The sequence below is a fragment of the Globicephala melas genome, chromosome 13, assembly GCF_963455315.2.
Source record: "Globicephala melas chromosome 13, mGloMel1.2, whole genome shotgun sequence".
NCBI classification, from domain to species: domain Eukaryota; kingdom Metazoa; phylum Chordata; class Mammalia; order Artiodactyla; family Delphinidae; genus Globicephala; species Globicephala melas.
In genome coordinates, this window is record NC_083326.1 from 48,929,230 (window position 1) to 48,949,838 (window position 20,609).

The 20,609-nt window shown below is 41.1% G+C and overlaps 1 protein-coding gene across 18 annotated transcripts in view; it reads left to right on the forward strand.

Moving 5' to 3' along the window:
• OSBPL1A (oxysterol binding protein like 1A) overlaps positions 1 to 20,609 on the forward strand; it is a 237,763-nt gene that overhangs the window by 113,431 nt on the left and 103,723 nt on the right. The window contains exon 1 of one of the 18 annotated variants that reach the window (XM_060310982.1): positions 2,215 to 2,353. The exons of 13 other annotated variants lie outside the window; for them this stretch is intronic. The gene's annotated coding sequence lies outside the window, so the exon portion shown is untranslated. 4 more of the 18 variants (XM_060310980.2, XM_030842630.3, XM_060310984.2 and 1 more) reach the window with 4 other exon arrangements.

Below are 20,609 nucleotides of genomic sequence, written 5' to 3' on the forward strand. Positions count from 1 at the left end.
AACTGCATAGCACCTGGCACAGAATGGGGACCCGATAGGTGTAAGTGACCCCAGCCCCAGCGGCAGAAAATACGTTTTTATTCTAATCTTTTTTGAGGACAGTTACTCTGAATCTTACACATTTACTTCTTAAACTGAAGATTTCATACTTGATCTCTTCTGGGTGTGTCAGGATTGTCCTTTTGTATGTTTGTAATTACTCTTTGCCTTAATACAGAGATACCGTCAGGGGATAATGTTTACAGGACTCCTTTTTGATTAAATGGCCCAATCCTGCTAATGCTTTTCGAATTCCTTTTTACTCCTTATGGTTCTAAAATTTTCTTCTCTCCTGTTCTTTAGACCAACTGGGTGCTTGTCTCTAGCAGCGGAATACTGATCCCTTCTGATTTACTCATACTAATCTCCTGTTTGTTAAAAAGAAAACCAGTTACCAAACTTGGTAAAATTATGTCCACAGTAAGTGTAAGCTGGCTTAGTGTGAGAAACTTGGCTTGACAATGAGCACAGGCTTTAGGGTCTGGGGCCTTCTGGTATGTTCTTTGCTTATTTGGAGATTCTCTGATACACCCTAGATATTCCAGGTATCCACATGACCTCTACATAAATGAGGCATTATGAAGGTGTACTTTACCTGAAATAACACAACTTATGTTGTCGGAAAAAACCCGGCAATATATAAGATAAGCTGTAAAGTTTGTGATTGATCTACTAAAGGCAACCTTACTGTATTTTTTTTTAATTAATTAATTAATTAATTTTTGGCTGTGTTGGGTCTTCATTTCTGTGCGAGGGCTTTCTCTAGTTGTGGCAAGTGGGGGCCACTCTTCATCGCGGTGCGCGGGCCTCTCACTACCGCGGCCTCTCTTGTGGAGCACAGGCTCCACATGCCCAGGCTCAGTAGTTGTGGCTCATGGGCCTAGTTGCTCCACGGCATGTGGGATCTTCCCAGACCAGGGCTCGAACCCATGTCCCCTGCATTAGCAGGGAGAGTCTCAACCACTGCGCCACCAGGGAAGCCCCTTTACAGTGTGTTTTATGATATGCTTGGGAAACATACTATAATAGAATGTGAAGGCTGTGGTTTTTCTTTAACGTTGTTTTGAGAGTTCCATCCAAAAGGATAGAAACTGGTTTCATGAATCATTCTTTCTACGGTTCTCACCAGAGGTTGGTATCAGAAGTGGTTAAAATGTCATTCAGAAGTCATCATTGGTGCCCTCTGGGTCTGTGTATTATTGAGCTCCCCTCGATATTATGAGTCTAATCAGTGTTTAGTGTAAACTCACTTATAAAATGTTAAATCTCCTCACTGCTAAAGGGATGTAACCCAAATGTATGGTTGGGAAGATAGTGATGCCAAGCTTGTGGTGTAATGGAACAATTCAGACTCTCAGTTGGAACCAACCAAAGGTACTTGCTACTCTGGACCAGATGTGAAAGTCTTTGGAGAGAATCCATGCCCTCATGTGGACTGATAACTCTGTAAAGTCATGGTTTCTAATACTCATTTAGCTTCCTGAGCTGTTCAGAGTCCTTTAATCCCTCTCTTTTTCATTTGCAATGTTTGTATCTTTCAGGCCTTCACCTTTCTCTCTCTCATCTCTATTCTGAGCAAAATTTATTGTCAAGCGTTAGGCGAACATTGTACATGCTGCCAACTCCCTACTAGTCCCTCATTCCGATTTTTATCTTTTTTTCCTTTTGTTGGAGGCATCTGTCTCCTATCTTCAAAAACAGCTACTCTCTTCTTCTGAATTCTCCCTTGTAGCTTTTATCTCCCTACATCCCTTTCCAGTTCCATTTTTGAAAATGTGATACCTTCTGTTTCTACTTCTTTATTCCTCAACTAGTCCACTGAGACCATTCTTGCCAATATCTCCTTGTTGCTAATCAGAGAACATCTTTAAATTATCTTGCTTGTCTTTTTAAAGGGTCTGGCATTTGACTACTGCTTGCTTTTTGGAATGCTTCTCTGTGATTTCCATGGTGCCTCCCTCTTCTGGCTTCTCTTTCCTGTATAGCAACTCCTCCTCAGTCTTCTTCTAAAGCATCTTTTCCTTCTGCCTGTGCTTTGCATGTTAGTATTCCCTAGGTTTCTGTGGGTGGCCTTCTCACTCAGCATTCTCCCTGGAGAATTCCCACTCCTTCAACCCAGAAATCCATGATGATTCAGGTATATCCACTTTGGATCTTCTGAGCTATGAACCAGTTGTATCCAGCTGCCTTTCGGACATTTACATATGGATACATCAGAGGCATTTCTAAACCAAAGTGCCTAGAACCGAGTTACCGATTCAACTCAAAGTTACCTGTTGGATAATTCAAGCCGGAAACATGGGAGCTGCCTCTGGTTCGTTCTTCCTCAGCCCCATTTTTAATCAAGTCCTGTCATTTTTACTTCCTGTATCTCAGTTGTCTGTCTCCTCCAAGCCAGCACACAGATTCCCCATTGCCATTCTGTTAGATAAAGTTCTCAGGATTGCTGTATTGGATGACTGCTAACCATTTCGCAATCCCAGGTTCCACCCTTCAAAATTGAGTTAATGTCCCTCCTAGTCTAGGAGTTCCTTGCTGTTGCAGCGCTTATGACATTGTATCATTATATATTTACTTGTCTGATTATATATTTACTTGACTGGAGCTCCTCAAGTAAGTATCTTATTTTTGTAGCGTCTGTTTCTAGCATAGTGCTTGGTATTTAGTAGACAGTTAATAAATACTTGAATAAATGAATAATGAATGTACAAAGGAAAGAATACAAGCTTTTGGGTCAGACCAGTCAGGACCTAAACTCTGCTATCTTGACCCTGAGCAAATTAATATATGTTTGGGAATTCCATTTCCAAATCTGAAAATGAGAATGCAAATGAGTTATTTTATGTGCAGTTCCTCAGTACAGTGCCTGGCACATTTTAGGTGCTTTGTAAATTGCCTTCTGAAACAAAGTAGCCTTTGTTGTTCATTGTTTTGTTTTGCTGCCTGGTACTACTTTTGCAAACTGAATTCTTTCTCTAATTTTTAGGGCCTAGGGAGAAAGATTCTGTAGCAAGGTCTCTTCTTCAGTGACAAATGTGACTTTTCAAAATGTGATAATATTTAGTCACCAACTGAGAATGGAAAAAAAACACAAAACTGCCTTTTCAAAGACACCTTGAAACCTCACCGGCATTAATTCCCATTTTTCCGAGTGTGGCCTTGTCTCATCTTTTACACGTTTTTCATCTGTAGTGCAAATACAGCCACCACTGCTGGAAGGGCGAACTTAAAGTACCCTAGGATCTTGTCAAAGAAATACTCAATTTTGTTCAGTATTACTCTGCTTCCCAAAGTCGAGGACAGGTTTGTATACCTTAGAAAGGTTTAAGACTGCTGTTTGTTTCTCCTCACCAGAACCTCATAGTTAACGAGGAATTTCATTAGCCTGAACATCTCACTTTTAAGTATATCATGTATGTGGTGGGTCTTACTGACCTTCACGCTTTCGTCCACCCTTCAGGGGTCGCCAGAATCAGAAACACCTATTTCACGTGAGTAGGTTTCACGTTAGTAGGGTCAATACTGTTGTTTTCCTCATTGCTCAAATGGTAGCCCAGGAAGTATGTGAAAAATAAATATGTGCAGACTAGCTCAGTCTTTGTTGTGGAATCGGACCGTTAACTCTTAAGTGTAAGCCTGTGTGTCAGTTACCTTCGAATGGAAGACTCCAGAAGAGAGGATCCCTCTGCTTTTCCCGGGGGGCAGGCTGGCCATTTAAAAGTTGCCAGGGCCGCGTCCGCAGGACCGGCGTCAGTACAGCGCCCGCTCCAGGGCCGGGCCGGCGCCTCCACGGATGCTCGCAGAGCCCGGGGAGCGGTGCCACCTTCCCCGAAATCCCCGCGCGCTGCTCCCGCAGCCCCCTGACAGGTCCCTACCTGCGCCTCGGAGCGAGCGGGCGCCGCAGCCGGGGAGAGGGAGGGGTAAGGGGAGGAGGGACGGACGACGCCAGCCGCCGCGGAGCCGCCCGCCGCAGGCCATTTGCCGGCGGGAGTCCTGGAGGGTGGCGGTGTGGCCGAGGGGCCATCGCGGACCTCGGGCGGCCCGGGCGCAGTCCTGGGCCGCGCCTCTGCTCGACCTCGCCGGAGCCGGGGGGCGGGCCACGCGAAGGTGACTTCAGGGAGACCTTGCGGTGCCGCCCTGGGTCGCGCCTCCGGGCTGGGCTGGAGTGGAGGCGGAGGAACAGGCCGAGCGCATTGCTGCTGGAGCCTCGAGGAGCGCCGGGCGGAGCGCGCTGCCGGGGAGCCCCGGCCCAGGTGGGTGGGCGAGTGCCTGCGCCGGGGCAGCTCGGGGACGTCCGGGGACGCCGGGGAGGGAAGGAGGAGGGTGGCCCGACGAGATCCAGGGATGTAAGTGGATCCAAGAAGAGTTGGGCGCGAGTGTGTGGAGCGGAGCGCGGCCGCGGGCGTGTGGGGAGGGGTGCGCGAGGCCGGGGACCTTATCCGCCCGGCCGGCCGTGTGTTTGCATCGGTTCCTGCGGGAAGAGCCGCTGAGGGGTAAAGCACGTGAACAGATATTTTTTTCGGCTAAATACTGGTAGTAGGTCAGGTAGGGCCGGAGTGGGAGGAGTAAGGCACTGAAAGACATTATTGTCCTAAATAACCTTACAAGTTAGTGATTTTTCGCGTGTCTCAGCCCTGGCAGACATGGAGATGAACTTACCATCCGCTGTTCAGAGGCCGCTAAAATTCCCTGAAAAAAACGAGGAGGGGAGATGCTTGAGTGGATTGAGAAGAGAAAGGGAAATTATACTGGGGTCGGGGAGTGGGGAGGTGGCTTTTAACTTCGTTTTGATTAGGGATTTTTGATTACTCATAGGCTTCCTTTGTAGCCCAAACCAGTGGAGAATCATGGTCCCCAGCATTCACAGCATGTGGCTAGTTTCGTGTTTTCTGTTGTGCAGGTTTTTTTCTGGATTTGGAGGGAGGGTGGTACTAAGGAGGGGAAGATGCCAGGGAAGAGCTTTTCCAGCTTTTGAGGGTTATTAAAGCTATTAAAAGTTCCTTAATTTTAATTAGGTTCAAAGACAGAATGAAGGCATTTCATTTAGAAGACAGCATTGCTTAGCAGGAATCTTTTGCAAAAGAGAAAAATGCTTGAAATGCGTGTTGGTGGAGTAATGTGTAGGCTAGAGTATAGGGATCTAAATATAAATTTTCTTTTCAGTTTGAGGACGCACCACAGTTAATCTCCGGTCCAAATAATGTTTGACCTGGAAGCTGATGACTTCGCAAGTTAGCTCAGCTTGAATTGAGTAGATGTTTAATCTGAACATGAAGACCCAGAGAGCTATTTTAGCCTTTGTCCCAGTACTACTTTTTACTAGATTGGGGGCCTAAAGGGATTTGTGTCACTGCGAATATAATTGCGGGACTCTAGCCTTCCCTCTTTAGGAGGTCTTTAAACATTAATTTTAGGGGATTTCATTGATGGTTAAAGTGAACCCCATAATGGCCCTTCCCGTAGTTGTGCACTGTGCAGAACAGGGAGAAATTAAAAAGCTTATTAGGTTTTCCATATTAAAAGCAAATGTATCTACTGATAATCAAGGTACGATATAAATATGATCCAAGCACATATTAAATATTATACATACTTCATAAAATAATTATGCAACACCATACTTTAAGCTCTATGTACAGTTTTTGACTTTGTCGTTTACATTCTCTGTGATTTATGGTTGTGTAGTTATCATTGTGTATATCAGCTCCATGAAGATTATAAGAAAACTTCTAATTCCTTTAAAAAGTAGGAATTTAGAATTTTTACTTAGTCCACATTATTCCTGAATTTTTAGCTTGTTGTGTATATAATCCAGAAATATACTGCTACAACTTAGTTTTGGAAGCAGCTGGGACATGAGTTAAATAAATGTGAAGTTTGTGTAAAATGAAGCTGGTTTGCGTTTTGGTAACGTCTGTGAAGTTTTTGAACAGAAATACATAAGATTTTAATTAGTAGTGTGAAGTGTGTTTGTGTGTATGTATTAGCCTTGTGATGCTTGGTATGACCCAAGATCTATCATCATGAGTTTTTGTATCTCACGATAGTACCAAAACTGTAACCTGGATGCAATTGTGTTCATCTTGTTCACTGCCGTTTTCCAATCAGAGTGCAGTGTCCGACTTCTACTCTAGCTAATGAGTTTTGAATGAGTTATAGGCAGACATAATTTTCCTCTCATTTTAACTTCAGAGTGTTAAGGATGTAACCCCTATACAACTTTATAATGGTGCACCATAGATTTGATATCTATTACTTTATGTAAAATTTTCCCCTTAATTCAATAAGTATTTACAGAATGTTCATCTTGTCAGATACTACTGTACCAGCCTGTCTTCATAAAACTTAAGAGATTACTGCAGGAGCCAGATGACTGACTAGGTTCTTACAGAAAGCACAACATACACAGGGGGAAGAGAAAGGGATGAATTCCAGCAAATAGTTCATTAAGACTGGAACAGAGTGGGATAGGTAACGAGAAAGTCAAGGCTAGATCAGTAGAAGCAGGGTCGGTCTTCTTGAAAGACTTTGTAAAATATGCCTGAAGAGTTTGGATTATTTTGGGCAGTTAGAATCACTGAGAGATTTTAATCGGGGGGGGGGGGAGAGATTTAATCAGATTTGTTCCTTATGAGAAGGATTAGAGGGCAGGCCTGAAAGCAGAGTGGCCAGGTGCAGGAATTCGAGAGAGAGATAATCAGAGTCTGAGCCTAGTTGGTGGCTGTGGAAAAGGAAAGGAAGATACAGAGCAGAGAGAAGAGAGACTTTGAGATATACAATATGAGTAGGAGCTGATCATAGATGGAGTGTGAGGAATGAAGCCGGTGGAGTTAGATGACCCCACATTCATGGCATAAGTCACAGGATAGAAGGTGGCTGCAGTAGGGAGGAAAGGGGAGGATGAGTTCACCTTTGAACACGATGACATCTGAATAAGGTCATCCTGACTTGTCCGATAAAAACTGGGGAATCTTTAGTACTGGGAGCCACCTGATTAAACGTGGTGATCGAGGCTGAAGGAGTAAATAATAACACTAGGAGAAGTGTCGTTTGAAGTTTGAAATCAAACGATGAATACTGTCTGTGGAAGAAAGAGAGCCAGTGGAATGCACTGAGGAAAAGCAGCCTGGGGGGCCAGGGGACAAGAGGTCCAAGAAGGTGAAGTGGCAACTGAAACGCATCTGTTCGATTTGGTAGCCAGGTGTCTTTGATGAGGGAAGTTTTAGAAGCTTGACAGCATGAAGCCTGACTGCAGTGAGCAGAGGAGTGAGTGGGGAGTAGAAAGTAAAAATAATGAAGATAGACTGGGGTTCAGTATCTGTAGACAGTCCGTGAATAATTACAGTTTTGTTCCTTTCTTTCAGTCCTTACACCTCTTATTTATTTTTCTTCTTTCTACCGTACTGGTTAGGGCCTTCAGGACAATGTTGAACAGCAGCGGAGGTGGTAGGAATCCATGTTCATCCCTGGTATTTAAAAGGAATCTAATGATTCCATGTTGAGAAAGATACTTGGTGCATACCATTTATCAGGTTAATGAAGTTCCCTTTCATTCTTATATTGTTGAGTTTTTTTTTTTTATCATGAAAGGGTGTTGAACTTATCAAATGTTCATTTACCAAGAGAATCATGACGTTTTTCTTCTATTTGTGAAGGTGGCAAGTTATATTTTTAGATTCTTTTTATTGATAAGCCATCCTTGTGTACCTGGACTAAACCTAACCTGGTCATGATGTATTATTTTTAACATTCTCCTCAGTTTGGTTTGTTTTGGTTTTTAACATCTGTTTATAAGTGAGATTGGCTTGTAATTTCCTTTTTTTGTTCTGTCCTCATCAGGGTTTATTATCAAGGTTACACTGGCCTCATATAGTGAGTTTGGGAGTATTCTCTCTTTTGCTGTTCTCCGGAAGAGTTGTATAAAATTGAAATGGTCTGTTCTTTGAAAATTTAGTGGAATTTTCTTATAAAACCACCTTTGTGAGGTTTTTTTTTTTGGATCAATTACATGTATTTAATGGTTGTAGTGCTATTTTAGTTTTCTGTTTCTCTTTGGGTCAGTTTTGACAAGTTACATCTTTCGAGGAATTTTATCGTTTCCATTTAAGTTTTGAAATTTGTTGTTATAAGGAAGTTCATAATATTCTTTTATTGTCTTTTTAACTTATGTCCATTCTGTAATTATGTATTCCCTTTTCTAATCTTCTTCCATTTTCTTTCTTCTAATGTTTATTTGGCTATTTCCAAATGAATTTTGCTCTCCTTGTAAGATCAGTCTCATTAAGGCTTTGTTTATTTGATTATTTTTCAAAGAACTGTCTAGCTTTTATCTATTTTATCTTTTTCTTTTAAATTTCTATAGTTATTTCTATCACTTTTCCTTGAGTTTATTTTCTTCCTACTATCTATACATTTATAATTCTCTGTCTCCTTAAAGTGGATAATTTGTTCAAAATTTGTTCCTTTCCAGATTTCAATTCTAGATTTCAATTTGCAATACTAATTCTAGTATTTTGTAATATAGTGAATATATCACTGCTAGCTTTATCCATTACTTTGATGATTTTATAGACTTGAATAATACATTTCCTAGACTTCATCATTCCAGACCGAGAACTACTAATATTTAAAATACCTAAAGTTTCTGGAAGGTTTTGACTACTTCCAATTTTTTTTTTTCCCTCTTACCCAACTTTCATTGTTTTCATTGCTTGGCATTTCTCTCCGTTTCTCTTCCCCACCTGCTGCTCAGCTTCTTCCTCTTTTTCCCTCACCCCCTCTTTTCTACCCCTAGATACTTTGTGCAGTGGAAGAAGAATGATCGTCTTCCCTTGCCCTCTGCCCCCACTTTTTTCTTCTGTCTCCCGGTTTTATACACTCTAACCACCACCACCACCCCCATACCTGCAGGATTTTTCCATTATCTGCTCAACATTGTTCATCTTGCTCTTTCCTTCTCCTTAGAACCCTGGCTCCAGCACCAAGGAGGAAAAAGAAGATAATTGGTGTCTCATTTTCTTTAGATGCTCAAAGGTTCATCATTATGTACCTGATGATTTTTGTTATTCCTAATACAGTCCAACTGATGGCAAAGTTAGGGAGAGTATAGGGCAGGCCTAGGAAGATGGCATAGATGGTAGAGTCTGAGCTCCTATTACCTGGAGTCCTGAAATGTGGGCTCTGGTATTAGTGACTTTTTCCTTGCTGTCTGACTCTGGGCCTCACATTGCTCCTGTGTAACAGGGTTATTAACACAGACCCCTTCTCTCTCTTTCATGAGTTGCTGTGAGACTCAAATGAGATAAGGATAAACCCATCAGCTTTATGTTAAGACAGTCTTCCCAAGCTTTATTTTCAGAAAAGTATCTTGAAAGGATTTTTTGCTCAATTCAGGGACAGAGAAGTGGCGTTCAAGTGGTTTGTGGTCTGGGATCCTGGATCAGAGAAACCCTGGTGGGAAGCAGCTGGTGGTGGTAGGAATGACCAGAGCACTGGAGCTCTGCCCAGTGGTTGAAAGGGATTCAGAGGGAGGTGTCTGTCCTCTGGGGAAGGGAGCTCATAGCCTCCCCGGATGGAGAAGTGGACACGTTGTTACGTCCAGTGGTTGGATCCTAAGCTGCAGTGATACCATCTGTTCCTTTACGTATCTTTTTATTTGCCACATTCATGACACTGTGCCTTTTTGAGGTACTTGAGAAATCACCCTTCACTTAAAATGTTGGTATGAGGGAGATTTTGTTGTTCTGGGTTCTGGACAACTGAATTGCAAATGAAGTGTGGGAATATAATTCTCCTTAATAAAATTTCTTAGAAATGATTTAACTTCGAATATTTTCTTCACTTATTTTTGTTACTTTATTTTGTGGTATGGATGAGTTGTTTAAAATCACAAAGTCATAGGCTCAGTCTTAGATTGCAGAGCATCTACAAGTCTGGTGATTTTCAGGTTTTATTGGGTGCTAAAGTAGATGCCCGTGTACGAGAAACGTAAAGTAAAAGCACCTCCTCATCCACTAAGGTGCCTCCGTACAACACAGTTTGAAATGGTTGTTACGGTTGATCTCGTCGCCTCCATTCTTACAGGTGAGAGTAGGACCTGCAGAGAGGGTTCGATACCTCCCCGAGTTTATGTAGCGAGGAGGGGCTACACTGAGAGCCAGATCCAGGGATCTGCCTCCAAATTCAATGCTGAAGAACAACACACTATATCACACACAGCTTGAATTAGGAAAATTCATCCGTTAGAGAAGACAGTCCGCCTTGTTTCAAAGCTGATGTGGACATTTATAAGCTAATTTCTCGATTCGACAAAAGGATACCGACTTTAAAGATAATCAGGTGGCCAAGAATATTTCAGCGTCTTTGGATTATGCACAGAACACCTGTATTCCAGGTTCGCAACAGGAAACACTCTCCATCTTTTTGTGAAAATTTTGCTTAGTTGAGGTCACATTTTTGGAATATATAGAATTTATCCATGTCTCTAAATGTTCTAAATTTTATCCTAAAATTAAACCATCAGAATGCTACAGCCTGGGCTGTATTTTCTTGATTTTCTGAAAAATGTCCGTCACTGAATTTTAAGTTGGAATTACACCCTCCATTTCTATTCAGGGGCATTTCAAAACAATTTAGCTTAAGTGGCATTATTGATTATTTTGCCCTCAAATACTCTTAATCCCCTATATATTACCCTGAATGAGAAATTAGAGCTAAGGACAAAGAGGGAGTTTGTTTTCCCTAAAGAAGTGATATGTTTTTTTCCTTGTGGACAATTAAAAGGGCATAATTGTATTTCTCTTTCTGTTTTGGCCTTAAGAGAATTCAGAGCCAGATTTGTGGCTTGTCCATGGTACCTGTGTAGTTGCCATCACTTGTAGGTCTTACCCCATTATTGTATCAGAAGTTGTTCTGTGTTTTCATAGCCTCCCAGTTTGGAAATCACTGGATTACAACATTCTCTTGTGAATTGGTTGGACATGGCTGTGCCGCAGAGTGCATTCAGATGTGATGATGATAATTTGGGGATTTTTCTGCAAGTAGTAAGTACTAAGTAAATAGTGGTTAAAACGTTAGGAACAGATTTGTACTTTATACGGTGGTTTTATTTTATGTGAAGAACATATACATTTTGATATTAGTTGACTTTGTAATAGATCATTTCAAGGACCCAACTTAAACTATGTGATACAACGGGAGCCTTTTTTTTCATGTTAATGCAAATCAAACTGTTTATTTTATATTTGGAGAAAAATTTTTAATTATTTTATTTGTGCTAGAATTTGCATAGCATAAAATTTACCATCTTAACCATTTATGAGCGCATAGTTCAGTGACACTAAGTACATTCATACCGTTGTGTAACCATCACCACCATCCATCTCCAAAAACTCTTTTCATCTTCCTAAACTAAAACTCTATCTACATTACACAGTAACTCATCCATCATTCCCCTCTCCTCCTAGCCCTTGGAAATCATGCTGCTACTTTCTGTCTCTCTGAATTTGACTACTTTAGGAGTCTCATATAAGTGGAATCATACAATATTTGTCTTTTTGTGAGTGGCTTATCTCAGCATAATTCCTTTAAGGTCCATCCATGTTGTCACATGTGTTAGAATTTTCTCCTTCTTTAAGGCTGAATATTATTTCGTTGTATGTATATATACCACATTTTGTTTATCCGTGCATCCGTCAGTGTTGTGTTTGGGTTGATTCAACCTTTTGGCTGTTGTAAATAATGCTGCTGTGAACGTGAGTGTACAAGTATCTCTTTGTGTCTGTGCTTTTAATTCTTTTTAGCATATACTCAGAAGTGGAGTTGCTGAGTCATGTGGTAATTCTATTTTTAATTTTTTGAGGACTCGCCGTACTGTTTTGCCTAGTGGCTGCACCATTTTACATTCCTACCAACAGTGTGCGAGGGTTCTAATTTCCCTACATCCTTGCCAACACTTTTTGTTTCCTGGGTTTTCTTTTTGTCTTTATAGTAGCCATATGATTGGCTGTAAGAAAATAATTTTTTTTTAAGTGGAGTTAACCATGTTTGCTATCCAGACGTTGACCCCAAGGTTGCCAGACTCTACACTGGCTCATAACCGCCCTGCAGAGCAGTGCTTTCTCATCACTCAGAAGTTACCCTGGTTCAAGTGTAGCAGAGGGTGCACAGTGCCAGTTCTCCTTAGTCCCTTGTTTCCCCTTCAGTCAGTAAAAAACAACTGCACAAAGCAGGGATGTGGTTTCCATGGACTGTAGACTTGGTTTAAGTTCATATATCTGTATTATACTTTTATGTTATCTTTCTGTACTTTAGATACCAAATGTCGATTTGCTGTTGTATTTGGAAGGATAATTGCTCAATTGAAAAGAATTTTATCTTGTCTACAAAGGAAAATGAAAGTGCAGGTATGTTTGAATTGTGGTAGATATAAAATATGAGACAAGGAAATTGATATGCAGTTGACCCTTGAACAACGTGGGTTTAAATTGCACAGATTCACTTACATGCCAATATTTTTGAATAGTAAATACTACAGTATTACATGGTCTGTGGTCGGCTGAATTAGCAGATGTGGAGGAACCTTGGATACAGAGGGTGGGCTATAAGTTATACATGGATTAACCCCTGCGTTGTTCAAGGATTAATTGTCCTTGAGAAAAATCAAGCCTACCTTCCTTGTACAAGGGAACTAATCAAGGAAAATATGTGTTACTCAAAATCAGAGCACGGTTATCCTCAGCGTTAGAATTGGATAGGTAATTTAACATATCCTATAATGAAATTATTAGATCTTTAGCCGTTTTTAGGAGTATAAAATTTCTATCAACCTTGAAGTCAAAGGAAAATTTTAAAAATAAGATGAAAACTTGGGAAAATGTAACCACAAAATTATAAAAAGGGATCTTAGAGGTTACCTAATTTTTCTCCATTTGCAAGAATCCTCTCTCCAACTTCCTGCCGGCCAGAAGGTCCCTTTATGTGCCATGTAAACACTGCCATCGATGGACTTACAGGCAGGGGGTGCCAGTGGTTACAGGCTTGGAGCTTGAGTCAAGCCCAGACCTGGGTTCGAGCACCGGCTCCATCGTTTACTGGTTCTGCGATCCTAAGCAGGTCGTGTCATCTCAATGAGCTTGAGTTTCCTCATTGTTGCTAATACCTACCTCATAGGATTGGGGGAGGATCACATGAGGTGGCACACCAAGTATTTACCGTAGCATCTGGCGTATAGTAGACATACCTAGATGTTAGCTCTTGCACTTCTAGCGGCTACTACTACTCTTATACGTGAATAATCTTTCAGGGCCACCCAGTCTACTGTAGGAAAACTATAAATACTAGAAAGTTAAAACTTACATTAAGGCGAGGTTTTTCCTCTTCTTTTTTCTTTTTCCTTTTTTTTTTTTTTTTAATTCATGGTTTCAAGTGTGTGCTCTGCAGCATCACAAAAAAGTGAAAGGAATTACCTCTTGTGACAATTCATCAGCTTTTGGAGCGACCAATAAATTCTTCTTCCCCAAGCCAGGCATCTCCAAGTTCCTTCGCCAGTTATGCCTGTGTCAGGCTTTCCAGATCCTTTCTTTTTACTCTTCACCGATTGCCCTCAAGTTTTGTGTCCTCCAGAAATGAGCCTGGCGTCCCACATGAAGTTGGGGCGCAGAGCATGGCCCTTTGCAGTTGGCTTTCCGTCCTGCTCCCGGGAAGGAACCTCTAGGGCTATGATGGCCTCCCCAGCCCTGAGGGGTGGACCCTGCCTCTGCGGCCTCTCCTTTGCTTCACTCTTGCCCCACTCGCTTTGTTCTGAGGACGGTGGCCTCCTCTTGTGCCACAGACTCGTAAGCCCCCTCCTACCTGAGAACTCTGCTCTCCCTCTGCCTGGAGCACTCGTTTCCTGATACTTGCTCTCCTCTCCCTCACCCTGGCCTTTAATCCCGTGGCGCTTGCCCGGTAAGCCCCTGGCCACCCTGGTTCCACCCTTTCCCCTCCCAGCTTTATTTTTGTTGTTAGTGTTCTCCACCACCTAACACACTGTGTATTTCACTCCTTTACCTGTTTCTTTCCACTTGGTAGACTGTAAGTCCTCTGTGTGCAGGTATTTTTGTCTGCTTTGTTCACTGCTGATTCCCTGCAGCCTGGAATGCCTGGCATGGTGTAGGTGGTTGATGAATATTTGTGGCATGAAGAGCACAATGGGAGGATTGACTCCCCTCTATGAAGAAATTGTGTCATACTAGGCTGGGAAAGGGTGCCTCGGCACCAGTTGACAGTCATGGGTCCTTTTTTGTTTTGTTTGAAAAAATCGGAAATTTTTTTTTTAGAAGATGTTAGGGGTAGGAGTTTATTAATTAATTACTTTTATTTTTGCTGTATTGGGTCTTCGTTTCTCTGCGAGGGCTTTCTCTAGTTGTGGCAAGCAGGGGCCACTCTTCATCGCGGTGCGCGGGCCTCTCACTATCGCGGCCTCTGTTGTTGCGGAGCACAGGCGCTAGACGCGCAGGCTCAGTAGTTGTGGTTCACGGGCCTAGTTGCTCCGCGGCATGTGGGGTCCTCCCAGACCAGGGCTCGAACCCGTGTCCCCTGCATTAGCAGGCAGACTCTCAACCACTGCGCCACCAGGGAAGCCCCGGAAAAAATTTTAGAGTGTACTTAAAGAAGGAAAAATTAGAAGCCGTGTTCATTATTTTAAGACTTTGGGAATTTTCCAGTCACTTTGGTTGCTTAATCAATATTTTATTGAATACATAACCTTATTTGCTCATAAGAGTTTTGTTTTGTAAAAATCATTATTGGTCATTAAAACAAGGATATTTATTCTTTAAGTATAACTTAACAGAGCTTTCCAAGTAGTGGGCTTAAGAGTAATGATCTTTTCAACCCTTAGAATGACCAGAGCCCCAAATCAGGTGCTTGGTCTCTCCTGTGTGCCACACAAAGGTTATTTTCCATGTGTGCCAGGACTTGCAAAACTTGGGAAGCACTGCTTCAGACACATAAAATGTTTTCTTCAGATGGAGTTAAAATCTGCTGAGCTGTGATTCAAGCATATTTTAGTCATCCCCTCCCCCCCACCCAGTTTGAGAACCATGAAAACACTTGTCAAAACAGAATAAAACATCAAAATTCTGTAAAAGCAAAGTTATTGTCTTTGTGGACTTAATGATGTTCAACAAAAAGATATTTCCAGAGACAGAGCTGAAGGCATTAAAAGAGGGGAGTTGGGGATCGTGGTGTAGCTGTGCAGTGGAATAGTCCTCAGCAGTGAAAAGGAAAGAACTGCTCATACTTGCAGCAACATGAATGAATCTGAAAAACATTATACTGAGTGAAAGAAGCCAGACACAAAGGAGTACACTCTGCACGAGTCCATTTATTTGAAGTTCAAGAGCAGACAAACCTAAAGCATAAGTTACAGAAATCAGAGCAGTGGTTTGCAGGGCTGAGGACAACAGGGAGAGCGAGGGGACCTGGGGGAGGGAGAGAAGAGAAATGGTCTTTATCTTTATAGCGGTGGCTGGTTATGTGGGGTGTACGTTTGTGACTGTTTGTTGAACTCTACATTTAAAATTGATGTATATAATCTCTCAGTCAAGTTAATTTAAAAAATTAGAGTTGGTAGGGCGTTACCTTTTCTAGTTATTTTCACCAACAGAACTGTCAGCTACAGAGCCCTTGAATAACATCTGAAAATAAGATATGTTTAGATCATGATTAAACTTCTCTGCTTTTAAAAATGGTTGTTTACCTCCTGCGGGATTATCTCTAAAAAAAGAAATATATTTCAGGGATACATAAGATATATAAATCTGTGGTGAGTGATTACATAAGAGTAAAGCTATTTTTAGGTAGAAGCTTTGCAGCCATGATGCAGCAGGAACGTGCTTTACAGAATCTCAGATCGGGTTCCTATAGTAGATGGCTGAGAGAGCCATGCACGCTGCACTATAGGAGGGTACCTTGTAAGCATCATTTTGAGTTTGATGCAATGCAGATTTTTCACAATTGCGATTCTGATGCAAAAGTTTGCAAACATCAATTCCTAAATAGACACATTTAAAGATATTTTGCTAATTGTAAAATTATGAGAGATTTATGAAAGACACACACACACACACACACACACACACACATATATATATATATATATATAAAATATAGGGCTATTTTCTATAAAGCATAGGGAAGAATATAAACACCAGAGCCCAGCAACCACTGGCAGGAGGTTTTGGTTTGTCTTAGTTTGTTTGTATTGGCAAATACACAAATACAGCAGACATTGCAGTTGGATATCCTTTGTTGTTTTCAGTAGTATCAGAGCATTTTTCTTTGTCACACATATTCTTCAAAAATATGTTTGAGTAAGAAATGTATTATTTTGGCTCCCATAGTCAGCGAGCGAGTGGTCTTTTCACTATGCCCTTACTATTGCTAAATATTCTCATTTTTCTGTAGCTTTATTGAGGTTATAATTGACAGACAATAGATTGCACACATTTAAAATGTAGTTCAGTGAGTTTTGATGCACGTTTATGTTGTAGACCCATCATCACTTTCAGGATTAGGAATATTTCTATTACTTCCAAAGGTTTATTCCTGCCTGTTGTGGTACCTCCTCCTCTTCCTTCCACCCTCGTCCACAGGCAGCTATTGATCAGCTTTCTGTCACTAATTGGTGCTCCGTAGACATTGTCTAGAATTTTACATATATGGAATCATGCTTTTATGGGGGTGGAGGAGGTTCAGCTTCTTTAATAATGATCTGCAGATTTATCCATGTTGTTGCTCGTAGCAATAGTTCATTCTTTTTTATTGCTGAACAGTGCTCCATTTTATGGCTGTACCACAGTTTATTCACCTGTTGATGGACATTTGGATTGTATCCAGTTTTTGTGTGGAGTTTTCGTGTGGACATAACCTTTCATTTCTCTTAGGTATCAATAAATACTTAGGAGCAAATAGAATGGCTGGATCATGTGGGAAATGCATATTCGTGGGGGCTTTTTTTTTAGTTTGTGTTTTAATTAAAAAAATTATAGCGTTTATATAACGTAAAATTAACTGTTTTGAGCATAAGGTGCATTGGCATTTGGTAATTCACAATGTTGTGTAACCGTCACTCTATCTACTTCCAAAACATTTTCATCCCCCAAAAGAACCCTGTACCCATTAAGCAGTCTCTCCCCATTTCCACCCCTGCCCCCAGCCCCTAAAAATGACTAACCTGTGTTCTGTCGCAGTGGATTTGCCTGTTTGGGGCATTATAACTGGAATCATTGCGTGTGTGAGCTTTAGTGTCTGGTTCCTTCAGCCTCATGTTTTCCAGCATCGTGTGCATCGTAGCGTCTATCAGTACTTTATCTTAATGACTGAATAGTATTCCATTGTATATATACAACACATCTTATTCATTCATTCATTTATGGACGTTTAGGTTGTTTTTACCTTTTGGCTATTGTGAATAGTGTTACTTTCAACACTTTTGTACAAGTATTTGTTTGAACATGTTTCAGTTTTTTGGGGTATATACCTAAGAGTGATTTTTCTGGGTCATATGGTAATTCTGTGTTTAGCTTTTTTTGAGGAACCACCAAACTGTTTTCCACAGCATCTGCAGCATTTTACATTCCCACCGTCAGGGCACAAGGGTTCTTTTTTTTCCCCATCCTCACCAACACTTATTGTCCTAGTGGCTGTAAAGTGATACGTCATTGTTATGATTTGCATTCTTCTAATGACTAAAGATGTTGAGCCTCTTTTCATATACTTGTTGGCCATTTGTATATGTTTGGAGAAATGTCTGTTCAAGTTCTTTGCTCATTTTAAAATTGGGTTATGTAAAAAATTTTGGTCAAAATAAATACTCCATGAGGACATTGCATTTATACATATACACAGTTTTTCCATAAAAAATTTTTATTTAGTTATTTATTATTGAGAATATATCTTCTTTGATACATTTTTTCCCTTAGAGGTTCATTTAAAAAAAAAAAAAAACTAGTTCTTATAGTTCATTATTCAAACATGGTTTAGCCGAGACATGTTCAAAGCAGCTGTAATCTTCTATACGGCAAACATCCCACACTAAATTGTTTTTTCATATCTTCAGCAATTTTTTCTGTCTTACAGCAGTATTTTCTGACAAAGGAATATATCTTAGTTTTTCATCACACTATTTTCTGTCTACTATTTTTTTTTGTAATTTGAGAATAAGTATTTCCTCAAGTGATTTGTAGCTTTTTGTCTTTTCTGTTAAAAACCATTAAAGGAGTTGCTAAACATTTGATTACATTTAGTGAAGAAATTGAAAAGGTAAAGCTCTGGACTGAATGTCAGGTAACTTTAAACATCACTGAAGAAATTTGGGGAAGTTTATCTTCACCCTCTCGATGCTTAGCTTTTAAATGTTGAGACACATGTCATGACTTCATGTGCTCATTAGTTTATATCTCAAGGCATAATAATAACCCATAAATAGAGGGTGACCTGCACACATCCATATATCTATGTATTTGTATCCATATCCATATTTCATACGGTCTTCTGGAGAACCGGCTTCTTGTCATCTGATTATATGTGATCTGTTTTTACCAGGGTAGCTGACAGAGCTCCCACTGGCAGTAGAAGCCTTTGCTGTATTCCCTTTGTTCACTTTGTTAGCATCGTTAGTATCTTCGATCTGGATTTCCTTTGTGGTGCTCTTTACGTTATGGGTGTATTTTGTGAATTCACTGAAACTAGATGATACATTCTGTAAGTCCTCGTAACCAGGCTCTCATGAACTGCAGTGCATCCTGATACCCTGGAAGCAGTTGCTTCTGTCAGCCTCTGAGTGGTAGCCTCCACTCTTCCCCGAAGTTACTGTGCGTCCTGCACTTGACCCTGGACCAAGTGACCCGTGGACCCTGTGGAGGCACCGTTGTTGTTAATCTGTATATATCATATCTGTATATGTAACATTTGGTCTAATATTTTTACAAAAGTAAATATAAAAGACTTTATAATATTCCTATATCTCATGGGTACACACACTCCACTTTGGAGACTGTAAATGAAAGCAAGTAAAGAACCATTGAAAAGCTTAAAAGTAATGATGCGTTTGCATTTTAAGTAGGTGTACTGGGCAGGAATGTGAAGTGTCTTTTTGTCTTTTTCTCCTTCTAGACTATAAACTCTCCGGGGATTAACCAATCTCTTCTTCTGTTGATACTTTGTATCCCTAGCAGTACCTTGAAATAGTAGTACGTGCCCAGCAAATATTTAACTAAACTGAAATTCTCCTGAATTGGCAATTCTTATCCAGAAGCCACATTAGAATAATTTGTGGAGTTTTTGAAACAGCATCACATGTATTAGTGTTAGTATTAGCATTGAACAACAAACCCAAAGCCAAATAACATGAGCTTAAGTTAGAGAATTTCTTTTTCACCTTAAAGAAGATGGGAGGTAGGCAGTCTGGGCCTGGTGTGGCAGTTTCAGGTGTCGGCGGCTGTTCCAAATACTAAAGTCTAGTCAGGAGGAAGGAAGCAAGCAAGCCAGCAAAAAATAGGAGTGTGCCTTGCCCTTTAAGGAGACCGGGTGGATTCCTTACATCACTTCCATTCTTGCAGAACTTAGTCATGTGGCCACAGCTGCCAGAAAGACTGAGCAGTGGTGTTTCAGGTGGGAAGACTGAGCAATGGTGTTTAAGGTGGGAAGACTGAGCAATGGTGTTTAAGGTGGGAAGACTGAGCAATGGTGTCTAAGATGGGAAGACTGAGCAATGGTGTCTAAGATGGGAAGACTGAGCAATGGTGTTTCAGGTGGGAAGACTGAGCAATGGTGTTTCAGGTGGGAAGACTGAGCAATGGTGTTTCAGGTGGGAAGACTGAGCAATGGTGTTTCAGGTGGGAAGACTGAGCAATGGTGTTTCAGGTGGGAAGACTGAGCAATGGTGTTTAAGATGGGAAGGCTGAGCAATGGTGTCTAAGATGGGAAGACTGAGCAATGGTGTTTCAGGTGGGAAGACTGAGCAATGGTGTTTCAGGTGGGAAGACTGAGCAATGGTGTTTAAGGTGGGAAGACTGAGCAGTGGTGTTTAAGATGGGAAGACTGAGCAATGGTCTTTAAGATGGGAAGACTGAGCAATGGTCTTTAAGATGGGAAGACTGAGCAATGGTCTTTAAGATGGAGGGCATTGGTAATCAACTATACTCCAATATAAAATAAAAATTAAAAAAAAAAAGATGGAGGGCAGTGTAGCCAGCTGACAACTTGGGGTTCTTACTAAGGAAGAAGAGGAGACTAGATCTTGGGAGAAGTCAGAGTACATGGACCACATTCGTTCTTTTAAGTCCTGAGGCAGTAGGTCTGGGCTGAAACTGGACATTCTGATTAAAAACCAAACCAAACCAACCCTGTAGCTGCTCCACGTATACTCTTCACGGTGGAGTATCTCAACTCGAAGCCAAGTTTGGAACAGAACAGGTCTTAAAAGAAAAGAAACTCTTCTCCTGGGGAGGGCATGGATTCAGCCAAGTTCCTAATCTGCCTAACAATCTTGCCATTTTACAGTGATGCCATTCCTGACAGGGGTC